General features: G+C 40.3%; 1 protein-coding gene across 1 annotated transcript in view; it reads left to right on the top strand.

Moving 5' to 3' along the window:
- Positions 1-13514, top strand: part of LOC308676510 (histone H4) — a gene marked incomplete at its 5' end in the record, with an annotated part of 198724 nt that overhangs the window by 165237 nt on the left and 19973 nt on the right. The gene's annotated exons all lie outside the window — the stretch shown is intronic.

Raw genomic sequence — 13514 nt, 5'->3', positions numbered from 1 at the left:
TGATCACATGATCATGGGGATGCTGCTACAGTCGGAAGAGTGGAAAATGATCATACGTCACTTTTTTCCCAGTGCTGTGTAACTTTGAGCAGTTACTAAACAAAAAGTTGTAAGTCGATTACCTATGTACAAAGAAGGTGCTACTACAGATAATCTCAAGGCAATATGAGGAAACCTCAGTAGAATATCGTCAACCTAGCTGTGTATTTTTAAAATCAACTTTGCAGTTTTCTCAGGGACAAAATGGCCACGTTAATAACATAATGCTTTTATCCAGGAGGTAATATGATCTCATACATCATACCTAACCATGATGTTGCCAAAGTAACAGAACAAGCATCACAGTGGAAATGCCATCCTTTGCATCACAAAGTTGTCCCCCTTCTGTGAATAACCTGGTTATTTCAGAACCAACCTGAATGAGGTTTCCAGATAAAATACACTGTAAGCACATTAAACAAATACCTAGAGTCTGGCTATAAGAAAGAATTAAGAACTTGTTTGTCAACTCAATGTGGTTCATAGAATAATTAGGGATATCTGCACATCTAATGGTTATAGCAATTGCTTAGGAAATGTACAGTGCCTTTGGTGATTAACTGGGATTGTTACTAATTACTGTTAAGAGGAAGGAAGCTCCTTGTGATGTAAAGGCTTTAAGGCAGGATATACTGACCGTGTCTCCACTGTTTCTCAACTTGGATTCTGCATAAGGTTGATAAACTTGTATTCCCCATGTGACTGAGAACTAGAAAACTTGTACAAAATAAATACTTCCTGCAATACAAAAGCCATAATTGGTGTTAGGTTGTGAATTAAAACCAGATCCATCCAGAGGACCTTGGGAAACTCGGATATTTTTAGCCTAAATCTAGTCTCCCTTCTCTACCATCACTCCTGGAGTACTTTTTATTCCAAATATTATCTTTACTCCAAATATTATCTTACTCCAGGTATTATACTCTCACTACATTGTATTCTGGTGAAGTTATCTTTACTATTTGGCTATCGCAGCATCCATGATTAAATGAAAGATGATTGAATTCCAAGCCACAAAGAAATACAATACGTTACCAAAACATTGCACGCTACCATATCCTTTGTGTGCTGCTCAGCTTATCTCTGTATGGTTCCTCCAGCCCTATTTAGATAGTAGCAGCAAAATATGAGACATTTTTCATGACATGCAAGGATCATGTTCTAGAGCCATGGCTTAAAGGCTTTAGAAAATGTTTGAAATATTGCCATGGGTGAGGGTCCCTTAAAGATAGGCATACAATAGGACATTAGCATATTCTTGCAGGAAGGCAGTCAGACTCAGTGATCTAGTTGCTTCACAAGCTGAATAATAACAGCCCGTTCATGTAAGTCAGGCTTTCCCAACCTTATGCTTGCTTTAAGATGTGTGGACTTCAAATCCCAGAATTCCCCAGTCAGCCATGCTGATAGACCCACCCATACTGCAGTACTTTTGAGAAATGGACTTTAAATCATGGGAAGCCTTTTATCCACAAGGAGACAATCATTAAGGTAGGAAAAACCCAGCCCCTGGAAGGTGGTTTCGTCACTTGCAGATCTCAATCTTGTCTGCTAGCTAGATTATTATGCTTCCATAAGCATTATGATTGTGGCTATTACTTTGCAGGTCATTATCCATGATTTACTCATTAGTACTTAATGACATTCCATGCTTGTGCCGTCTGCTTCAAAACATACCTGGTCTTTGTACGGTGATCATCCCACTTCCTAATGTTGACATCAATGTTAATAAACTAAATTGTATGTTTGCTTTTATTTTGTTAATAAGCCTTCGTTATTACCATCCAGTTTGAGGTGTTTTCTTTATATATGCTTTTTTTTTAAAAAAAACCGGTGCCATAGGGCTAGGCTACAAAATGCAACTATTGGCAGTTTTCACAGTTCTCCAAAGGATTAGATCAGAAACATGTGTAGGTGACAGAGAAACAGGTGTAGGTGACAGAAAAAACTCTTAGGCTGCCTCACTGAAATTAAATTTGTATGCTGCCAGACTCAACAAACCTGGGCAGCGCACAAAGTACCCACACAAACATACATATAAGCTTTTTTTAAAAAAAACTATACAGTTAGAAAGTTAGCATATCATGGTATATAGGCAGTTGGCCAGATATATATTCCTTATAAAAGAAGCATTGAATATTGCACATCGCCACCAACATAATAAATAATGCAGTCCTTTCTATTTTCTGTGTGCGAGTGTGTGTTTGCCTTGGAGTCAGCCAGAGACACTAGTGCCTGCTGTTTTCCTGGCAGCTTTTTCCAGAAATTTTCTGCTCCATTATGCTACAAGTAATACACACCATCAGTTGTTTGTGCTCTTCGTGGAATCTTCTTTCCATTTTAGCTGGATAAACTTATTATAAGAGAGTCAATAATTTATTTCCAACAATCTGGGAGCTTCAAAACTAGTTTTCCCAGCCAGGAAAAGAGTCATTTGTTTCTATTAATATTAAAAGTGCATTATTTGAAATGAAGCTTAAAGGACAGCCACCTCACCAGGCTGAGTGGAGCAAGCCTGTAAGCAGATTGTATTATGAGGGACAATAGAGGGAGCATTAATTACTGTTGTTCTTCTAATCCAGACATGTCAAACACAAGGCCCCGGGGCCGGATCCGGCCCACGAAGTGGTTTCATGAGGCCCGTGAAGCCATCCTGGAAACAGTGAAGGAATGGCCCCCACTGCCTTGGCCCTGGCCCAGAGACCCTCCTTCTGCCAGAGACCCTCAGATCTGTCCCACTCCTGCCCAGGCCCCCATAGGCACCCTTGATGCAAACAATGTAGAGCTGGCCATGCCCACCCAGTAGGCCATACGCACTCTAGCCACACCCACCCGGTAGGCCACGCCCACCCTGGCCATACCCACCCGGCCCCCTGAGGGCAACCGCAATGCTGATGCGGCCCTCAATGAAATTGAGTTTGACACCCCTGAATCTAATCTAAACAATTGGAGCAAATCATGGCAGAATGTTTGTTGTAAAACAGCTTGAGGTTGTATGACTCACTTTAGCTTCAACAAGAAGCATGCATATATATATACATATATACATATGCATCTACATATACATACATACATACATACACAAATCCAGAGAGAAAAAAAGATTTGAGATGAAATGAGATTCAGTAGTATTCCAGAAACAAGAATTTTCCAGGGGTGAGGTGGAATTATAGCTCCCATAACCCCAAAAGGTACAAAAAGAAGCTGAAACAGGCAAATCAACCAGACCTTCAAAAGCAGTGTTCCTCAATCTTGGAAAACTTGAAAATGTGTGGACTTCAACTCTCAGAATTTTGGGAGTTGAAAGTCCGCACATTTTCAAGTTGCGAAGATGAAGGAACACTGTTCTAAATGCTGTTTGCTTTGCGAGAAATTCTTTAAAAAGCTTGGTCAATGCAAAACATTTTTACTAAGTGCAGAAGGTTGGCAGAAAGAAAAGGAGAGAAAGAGTTTTAGCTCCTCTTTATCAGCCAGTGCAAGGTGTTTTTAGAACAGGTGTTTTTAGCAAGGTGTTTCTATTTCTTTGCAGTCCACCTGTTGCTGAGGCAGGACAGAATATATGTTTCTCCTTCAGAAGCCTGTCTGGTTGGTTGCCTGTTATTAGCACACCCAGGGCTTTTTTTCTCATAGAACGCTCAGAACGGAGTTCCGGCACCTTTTTTGGATGGAACCTTGTAGGGTAGGCAAGGCGGGTTGTATGACATGTGTGAGTTCCGGCACTTTTTTCTTTTACAAAAAAAGCACTGAGCACACCAATGCTTAAATGCATTGCTCATTTGTAGAGCTATTATTATTTCTTAAGAAAACGGAGGACAGTTAAGCGCTGATGTAATACATTATTTGAGCTGCAATGTCACTTGTTCAAACTGCATCTTAGTCATGATCATTAGGGAGCTTTGGGTGAATCACTCTCCTCTTTTGCCTGGGCTGGGCTGGGAAAAAGAGGCTGCAGGTGTGAAGTGCTACAGCTTAGTGGCAAAGCACATGTTAAGTGTGCAGAAGGCGCTAGATTGGATTCCGAACACTTCTAGAGAAAGCTTTCTAAAAAGTCCTGTTTAACAACCGTTTAAGTATGTGCCAACAGTGTGCTGCAGCTGCCAAAAGGGCTAGTGCAATCCTAGGCTGCATCAACAGAAAGATAGTATCAAAATCACATGAAGTGATAATATCGCTTTATATTGTGCAGATGAGACCACATTTGGAATACTACATCCAGTTCTGGTCATCACAGTACAAAAAAGATGTTGAGACTAGAAAGAATGCAAAGAAGAGCAACAAAAATGATTAGGTGGCGGGAGGCTAAAACATATGAAGCTGCATGAACTGGGGATGTCTAGTCTAGCAAAGAGAAGGACTAGGAGTGACAGGATAGCAAACCTCCAATGTTTGAGGGGCTGCACAAAGAGAAGGGGGGTCAACCGATTCTCCAAAGCACCTGAGGGCAAAACAAGAAGTAATGGATGGAAGATTATCAAACACCTAGAATTTAGAAGAAATTTCCTGACAATGGAACTGCTTGCCTTCAGAAGTTGTTGGTGCTCCGTTACTGGAGGTTTTCAAGAAGAAGTGGGATAACCATTTGTTTAGAATGGTGTAGGGCAGGGGTAGGCAACCTTGGCTCTTTTATGACTCATGGACTTCAATTCCCAGAATTCCTGAGTCAGCTATGCTGACTCAGGAATTCTGGGAGTTGAAGTCCATGAGTCATAAAAGAGCCAAGGTTGCCTACCCCTGGTGTAGGGTCTCTTGTTCAGGCAGAGAATTGGACTAAAAGACCACCCAAATCCCTTCCAACTCTTTTATTCTAAGTTCTAAAACCATGAGTAATTATGGCTGTTCAGTTCTTGCTTTTGTTTTTTAAAGGATTTTTACTAAGCTTCAAAAGTACGATATCACAACAAAAAGGGAAAAGGACCACAGAATTTTTTTAAAAACTGACATTAAAACCTACACCCAAAATAACATTAAAAAGTTACTTCCAAATCTTTTCAATACAGACTGAAGTTATAGGATAAAATACACTTGTTTTAGTTTAACAAAAAGAAGATACGAAACTAAAAATATAAAAGATATACAGTACATACCAAACAAATAATAACAATATACAATATCATACTCTCCATCTAAATAAAATATTACCCATTAGTACCAATCCATACATAACACTAGTAAATATTTCTATTATCAAACGTGTACTTTAAATTTAAACAAATACATAAAAACCTACACAAACTCCTCTCCAATAGCACGCAACATTTCTATAATCCAAACACTTAAATCATCAAATCCCAAAGCCAAATATCATTTTTTATCAAGCAAAAAGTCCAAAAATGGTTTCCATATAGAAAGAATAGCAGTCAAATTATTATCTTTCATCAAAGCGGTCCATTTTGCCCTCTCAGCCAGGTCCATTAACTTCACAAACCATTTTTTCCTTGTGGAAATTCGTATATCCTTCCACCTCTGTGAATATAAAAACCTTGCAGCAGTTTTTTAAATACATATATACTGCAACACTCTCTACATGGGGCTGCCCTTGAGGACCACTCGGAGGCTTTAGCTGGTGCAAAATGCAGATGCGCGAGTAGTAATGGGAGTTTCCCGATACTCTCATGTAACACCTCTTCTTCACGAGCTGCATTGGCTTCCAGTTGCCCTCCAGGTGAGATTCAAGGTGCTGGTGATGACCTATAAAGCCCTAAATGGCATGGGTCCGGATTACCTTAGGGAGCACCTGCTGCCAGCATCAGCTTCTCATCGTCCTGTGTGCTCCCACAGGGAGGGCCTCCTTAAGTTTCTGCCGGTTAGGGATTGCCGGCGGGTGATTCCCAGGGGGAGGGCATTCTCTGTGGGCGCGCCCGCCCTTTGGAACGAACTGCCGATGGAACTTCGGACTGCCCCCCGACCTTCGCTCGTTTCACCGGGACCTAAAAACCTGGTTGTTTGAACTGTCTGGACTGGACTGAGGGGTTTTAAATTAAATTAATTTTAAATTTAAATTTTAACTTTGTCTTAATCCTGTGGGCTAGTATTAATTTAATTCTATTTTATCTTTCCTTTTTTGTATTGTTTTAATTCGCCCTGTGAACCGCCCTGAGTCCTTCGGGAATAGGGCGGTATATAAAATCAATTAATAAATAAATAATAAATATAAGAACATTCCGTTCTAACAATATTGAGCCTCTTAGCCACAAGGTTTCTTGGGACAACTTCAGGGTGCAAAAAATATGGCTTGGGAGGGAAGCGTTTCTTGCCAGGATCTCCAGAGCATTTGGCCTCTTTTAAGCTTCTAGGCTTTGTTTGTTCGTTGTTTTTGTTTCAGGAAGGTGTTAAGAAGCAAAGCAGAAAGCCATTCTCTTCACCTTTGAACATCCCACTCTCCTCCTCCTCCTCCTCCTTCCCCTCCCTCAAAAGGGAAATTACCTTGCCTGATTCAGGAGTGTTAACTCTCAACACTGAGGTAGCTGTTGAGCTGACAGAAACTGGCCTACTTTGCAGGCTGAATTATGGCAGAGATAATGAGGAAGTCCTTGAAAATCTTCCTACCTGGCTAGAGATTTGCATCTCTAAATATATAGGTAGTCCTCAGCTTACAACCACCACTGAGGCCAAAATTCCCATTGCTAAGCGAGACATTTGTTAAGCGAGTTCTGCCCCATTTTACCACCTTTCTTGCCACTAATTTGGGGAGATGTGATGCTGGCTCGGACGACAAGGAAGAACCAGCTCTGGGGACTTTGGAGTGGGCTCAGGAAGACTAAGGGGATCTGCACCAGGAATGGATGGCAAGAGGAGAACCATTGGAGGAACTACTGGATGAGCGCCTGGCTAATGAGGAGAGAAAAGAGAAGCAGCTGCAGCCAGGAGGCTCAGATGACCAGCCAGTTCTAAAAGAAAAGTCTCTGGTTTCCATTTTAGACTCATTTTTTTTAAAAATATTCTGAATTAAAATATAAATCCAATATTTTTTTTGCTTTGTCACAAGTCCACCAAATATGATTTAAAAAATTATTCTTTCCCATTACGTTCCCAACATACTCTGGAAACATTTTTATGCATCTTTGACAATTTATCAGGTGTTAAATACCAACAACACATCATTTTATAGAAATATTCTTTTAAATTATAATTCAGTGTAAATGTTAAACCTTTCATCCAGATGTTTTCCCATTACTCAAGTGTTAGTTCCTTGACCATTGAATTATACTATGTTACACATATTGATTTTCCAAATTAAATGTTAACATTTTATAAACCTTTGCAATAACATGTTCATCACTGGAACACACTACAATTTCAAATTATTTTTTTAATGGTTTAATCTGTAATTTTTAAAATCTAAATTAAATCCTTCATTGTAAGTACATAAGCCAGTGATAAAAACACGCCCTTCTGCTTCCATCTCTTCTTTAAACTTAAGGCTGAGTTCACCTTGATCAAAAGATATTATCTGATCATAATGCATAAGAGTTTGGGAAGACTATCAACTTCTTCAGTACTCTAGGATCTTCATCTAATTTTGGAGGTTTAAACTAATTTAAAGCAAACAAAAAAAGATGCCCCAGGTCATGTTTCTAGCAATCATAAGCTTCATTTCATCTTTCACAATTTCCAAGAGAATACATTATGATTATTCTAGAACAGTGAAGTAAAGGTAATCATAGGCCACAAAGTTGCTAGGCAACTGCATTTATGCATCCAAAAGCTTTCTTATCATCTTCCTCCCCCCGCCCCCCCTCCCGCCCCGTTTACTAATCCAGGTAAGAAACATGATCAAACAAGGACAACAGTGAGGGGAGATGAGAATCAGAAAGAGGGTGGAGAAAAATTAGTGCAGAGGGAAGGGGACAGATGTGCAGGTGTAAAAATAGGAAATGCTTAGAAGAAGTGTAGTAATGCCTCTTGGGAATGAAAGAAGGCTATAAACGTACAGAGCAACAATAGCAGCAGAAAAGATGACAATAAACATCTATTCAGAGCTGTTTATCAGAGAAAGAGAACAATCTTTACGACTGTCCCAAAGGTGCATTTTCAAAAGGCAACTGGACTTTGTTTTTCCTTGAAGATGTTTCACTTCTCATACAAGAAGCTTCTTCAATTCTGAGCTTCTGGGATCAGAAGTGAAACATCTTCAAGGAAGAAAGAAAGAAAGTCCAGTTGCCTTTTGAAAAAGCACTTTTGGGACAACCCTGACCTGAATGACTGAGAATCTCCATAGACACATATTTAAGGCTCATCCAGGTGTCTTGTTTGCCATGCCATAAACATGCCCCGTTGTTTGTGGAGGACATGCCCAAACAGTGTTTCTTCATCTCTGAGGCAACCTGAAGTCAACTTAAGGTCTTCCAGTGTGAAAGTGGTGTTTTCCCTCTCATCCTGGCAGAAAACATCTGCAGTGGACCACTTAGGTTGCATGGAGAGGGAGGGATTTTGGCACGATGCAGTCAAGGTCAGCAATCTGCTTGGTTCCAATTGGCCCATCAGATCTGCTATGGCACGGGTAGGCAACCTTGGCTCTTTTATAACTCATGGACTTCAACTCCCAGAATTCCTGAGCCAGCCAGGCTAAGGAGAAATGGAGAGGTTTTCATGCTGAGCCATGCTGGCTCAGGAATTCTGGGAGTTGAAGTCCACGAGTCATAAAAGAGCCAAGTTTGCCTACCCCTGTGCAATGGGATCGCTTCCTCCAGTCACTGGCTAATAAGCCTCTAAGAACATCTGGTTTTAGTTACAAGAGAGACAGAACACCTCCCTTGCACAGCCTCTTCCTTTTTGGGAAGAGTTAGGCATAGCAGTACCTCATGGATGACCAAACATAGGCCCTTAAGGAGATCATTGTTCCCCTTGGTGGAAGAAAAAACCCTACAAAATCGATAATTCCAATAATGTCTTCAGATCTTACATTTTACATAGGTATATCACCTTCCCCCCCCCCCAACATCAGATCGGTACAGGTAGTCCTCAACTTACGATTATCATTTATTTACCATTTGAAGTTACAACAGCAGTGAAAAAAGTGACTTTTTCACACCTCATTTAAAAAGGTTTTTCACACTTACAAATGTTGCAGCATCCCCGTGATCACGTAATCATAATTTAGGTGCTTAGCAAGTAACTCATATTTATGACGGTAGCAGTGTCCCAGGATCATGTGATCACCTTTTGTGACCTGACAAACAAAGTCAATAGGAAAGCCAGATTCACTTAACAACCACGTTTCTATCTTAACTGCAGTGATTCATTTAACAATTGTGGTAAGAAAGCTTGTAAAAATGGGGCAAAAAACTCACTTAACAACTGGCTCACTTAGCAACATAAGCTTTGGGCTCAGTTGTGGTTGTAAGTCGAGGACTACCTGTACTGTGATGAAATATTTTGTAGATGCCACCAAGTTGACAGTTATCTGAATTACAGCAAACTGCAATTTTGTTTTGATTCCAACCTAAGCAATCTGATGACGTCTAGGTGGAAACATCCATGGAAGTATTTTGCAGAATTATTACTCTTTGGGATGATTGACAATTCAAAGAAATAATATTAATCTGGGGTTGAATCACCAACCCCAACCTGATAAAAATTCAGGAAAGGAGTTGATGGCAGATGTTCTTGTCAGCAAGTGGGAGGGGAAAATGGAATAGGGAAAAGCACCAGGAACACTGACACTTTTCAAGAGAGGTGTCAGTATCGTGTACATATTTTTTACACCCACAGATTATCACTCCTAAATGATCTCATCCAAGAGTTTCAGGTGGATGACAAAATTGTCATCCTCGGGAACCTCAGGGCCTAGGAGATCTCATGAGGAAGAATCTAGCCTACTCCTGAGAGATAATTCAGAGAAATGTAACTAATTACTGAAAACAGCCTTTTCAACAGTCAATAGGAGACCTGACTGGCAGCAGTGACAGTTGTATGTCAACCTGCCTGAAGGGTATCAGATTAGAGCAGTCTTTTTCAACCTTGGCAACTTGAAGATGGGTGGATTTCAACTCCCAGAATTCCCCAGCCTGGAAGTCCAGCCATCTTCAAGCTGCCAAGGATGATAAACACTGGGTGAGAGAAACCGATTAATGGCACACACAGTTCCCTTTTCAGTGCTTGTGCACGATGGATGGACCTTCATCCAGAAAACCCACCAAACACAATAATGATAATTCAGAGAAATAATATTCTGTGAACGCTCCAACACTGGAAGATTTTAAGAAAAGATTGGACAATCTTTTGTCTGAAATGGTATAGGGTTTCCTGCCTGAGCAAGTGATTGGAAGACCTCCAAGGTGCCTTCCAACTACGGTATGTTAATAATAATAATAATAATAATAATAATAATAATAATAATAATAATAATAATAATAATAATTAATAATAATGTTGGAAGGGACCTTGGAGGTCATCTAGTTCAACCCCCTGCTCAGGCAGGAAACCCTATACCATCTCCGACAAATGGCTGCCCAGTCTCTTCTTAAAAACTTCCAGTGTTGGAGCATTCACCACTTCTGGAGGCAGGTTGTTCCACTGGTTAATTGTTCTAACCGTCAGGAAGTTTCTCCTTAGTTCTAGATTGCTTCTCTCCTTGACTAGTTTCCATCCATTGCTTCTTGTCTTACTTTCAGGTGCTTTGGAGAATAGCTTGATTCCCTCTTCCTTGTGGCAGCCCCTGAGATATTGGAACACTGCTATCATGTCACCCCTCACCCTTCTCTTTGTTAAACTACACATACCCAATTCCAGCAACCGTTCCCTCTATGTTTTAGCCTCCAGTCCCCCAATCATCTTTGTTGCTCTTCTCTGTACTCTTTCTAGAGTCTCGACATCTTTTTTACATCATGGTGACCAAAACTGGATGCAGTATTCCAGGTGTGGCCTTACCAAGGCATTGTAAAGTGGTATTAGTACTTCACTTGATCTTGATTCTATCCCTCTGTTAATGCAGCCTAGCATTGTGTTGGCTTTTTTGGCAGCTGCAGCACACTGCTGGCTCATTTTGAAGTGATTGTCTACTAGGACTCCGAGATCCCTTTCACAGTTACTACTATTGAGCAAGGTACCACCTATACTATACCTGTGCATTTGATTTTTCCTGCCTAAATGTAGAACCTTACTTTTTTCACCATTGAATTTCATTTTGTTAGATAGTGCCCAGTGTTCGGGTCTGTCCAGATCCTTCTGTATCTTAAGCCTATCTTCTGGAGTATTGGCTATTCCTGCCAGCTTGGTGTCGTCTGCAAATTTGATGAGTTCCCCATCTATCCACTCATCCAAATCGTTAATGAAGATGTTGAAGAGCACTGGGTCCCTGGGGCACCCCACTACACACTTCCTTCCATGTAGATGCAGTTCCATTGAGGACCACAATATTTCTTTAAATATTCTTTATTAATAATAATGTGCTCTTTGAGCTCCATCAGACTGTTTGTGTTTCAGTAGACCTTAATTATTGTGATTCATTATTTTTAACTGGATTAGTCCTTTTTAATAAGATCTTTCACATCTTCTGGTTATTTATACTTCTGAAAGAGGGTACCTATTTTCCATTTATTTAGTTTTGTCATTTATATCTTGCCCACCTACTCCCTTAAGCGAATAGAATATAAAAAGAAACACGGACAACTAATGCTGTATCTGCCCACAAGCTAGTTTTGCAGCAGACTGGACTGGATAAAAATAATCAACATTAAAAAAATAAATACCTGGAGCGTCCAGCCACAGGTCACTGCAGCATCTTGTTCTTCCAAAAATTGCTTGATGGAGGATGGTCTATTTTTATCATGTCTGGAAAGGCTTCATGAAAAGTTGTGAGATACAATACAGTCATCCTTGACTTACGACCATAGTTGAGCCAAACGTTTGTGTAGCTAAGCAAAACATTTGCTAAGTGAATTTTATCCCATTTTACGACTTTTCTCCCCACAGTTAAGTGAATCCCTGTAATTGCTAAGTTAGTAACACAGCTGTGAAGTGAATCTGGCCTCCCCACTGACTTTGCTTGTCAAGAGGTTGCAAAAAGGGATCACATGATCCCAGGACACTGCAACCGTCATAAACACAGGTCAGTTGCCACGCATCCAAATTTTGATCACATGATCGTGGGGATGCTGCAACTGTCATAGGGGTGGAAAAAATGGTCATAAGTCATTTTTTTCAGTGCTGTTGTAACTTTAAATGGTTACTAGAGAGATGGTGGTAAGTGAAGAACTACCTTTATGCTATTCCACTGCTGATTCTTTTTTAGCTTTGATGTTTTTAATATATTGTACGATATCATCACATCACCTGGAATGGCAGGAAATCATAATGAATCCAGCACTGTCTGAGTGAACTATACAGAATTAAGAACCCATAGGACCTTTTAATAATAGGTATAGCTTTCTTGCAAAGAGTGCTCAGCCCTCCTTTTAAAATGCTAAGGTTCACCTGCAACACTAGTGACCCATAAGCCAAGATTTCCATTTGTCAAAACCAAGATTACATTGTCACTTTCTATCCAAGCCAAGCAGGGAATCAAACAATCATTGGCATGCTCACTCTGGTACAGGGGTCTTCAAACCTGGCCCTTTTATGACTTGTGGACTTCAACTCCCAGAATTCTTCAACCAGCATTGCTGGCTGAGGAATTCTGGGAGTTGAAGTCCACAAATCATATAAGGGTCAGGTTTGAAGACCCTTGCTCTAGTTACTTAAGAGGGGCAGGGCCTGTTACATCCTCAGTGGTTCTCAATTCTGGCAATTTTAATTTGTGTGGACTTCAACTCCCAGAATTCCCTTGCTAGCACATTTGTCAAGACTGAGAAATATTTCTCTAAGAATTTTCTGACCATACCCTGCAGTAATATGCTATATCCATGGCAAAAGGTTTAAAGAGGGAAAACAACACTTCAATGCCCAAATTGCTACGGACATATTAAGGCTGCCCCTGGCATAAGATAGAGAACAAAGAGGAAAGTACCTCAAAAAAAATAAAGGTTGTGACGTCATATGAGATGCACATTAAAAAGACTTTCACTAGCAATCTAAGTGGGGCACCATCACTGAACATTTAATTAAGCCCTTAACATTTACCATAAAGGATTATCACAATTTATGCAGTCCTCCACTTAGGACCAGAATTGAACCCAAAATTTGTGTTGCTAAGCGAGACATTTATTGTGAGTTTTGCCCCATTTTACGATCTTTCTTGTCACAGTTAAGATGAAGCACTGCTAGTTGGTAACATGGTTGTTAAGGGAATCTGTGTTCCCCATTGACTTTGCTTGTCAGAAGGTTGCAAAAGGTGATCACATGACTCTGTGACACTGCAACTGTCACAAATACAAACCAGTTGCCAAGCATCTGAATTTTGATCATGTGACCGTGGGGATGCTGCAGTGGTCCTAAGTGTGAAAAATCCTCATGTCACTTTTTCCAGTGCCGCTGTAACTTTGAACGGTCATTAAATGAACTGTTTTAAGTGGAGGACTGCCTGTATAAAGATATGA

Source organism: Vipera berus (genome assembly GCF_964194415.1).
Source record: "Vipera berus genome assembly, chromosome: W".
Taxonomy (NCBI): domain Eukaryota; kingdom Metazoa; phylum Chordata; class Lepidosauria; order Squamata; family Viperidae; genus Vipera; species Vipera berus.
Note: the sequence above shows the minus strand (reverse complement) of the source record. Positions and strands in the feature narration are given on the sequence as shown.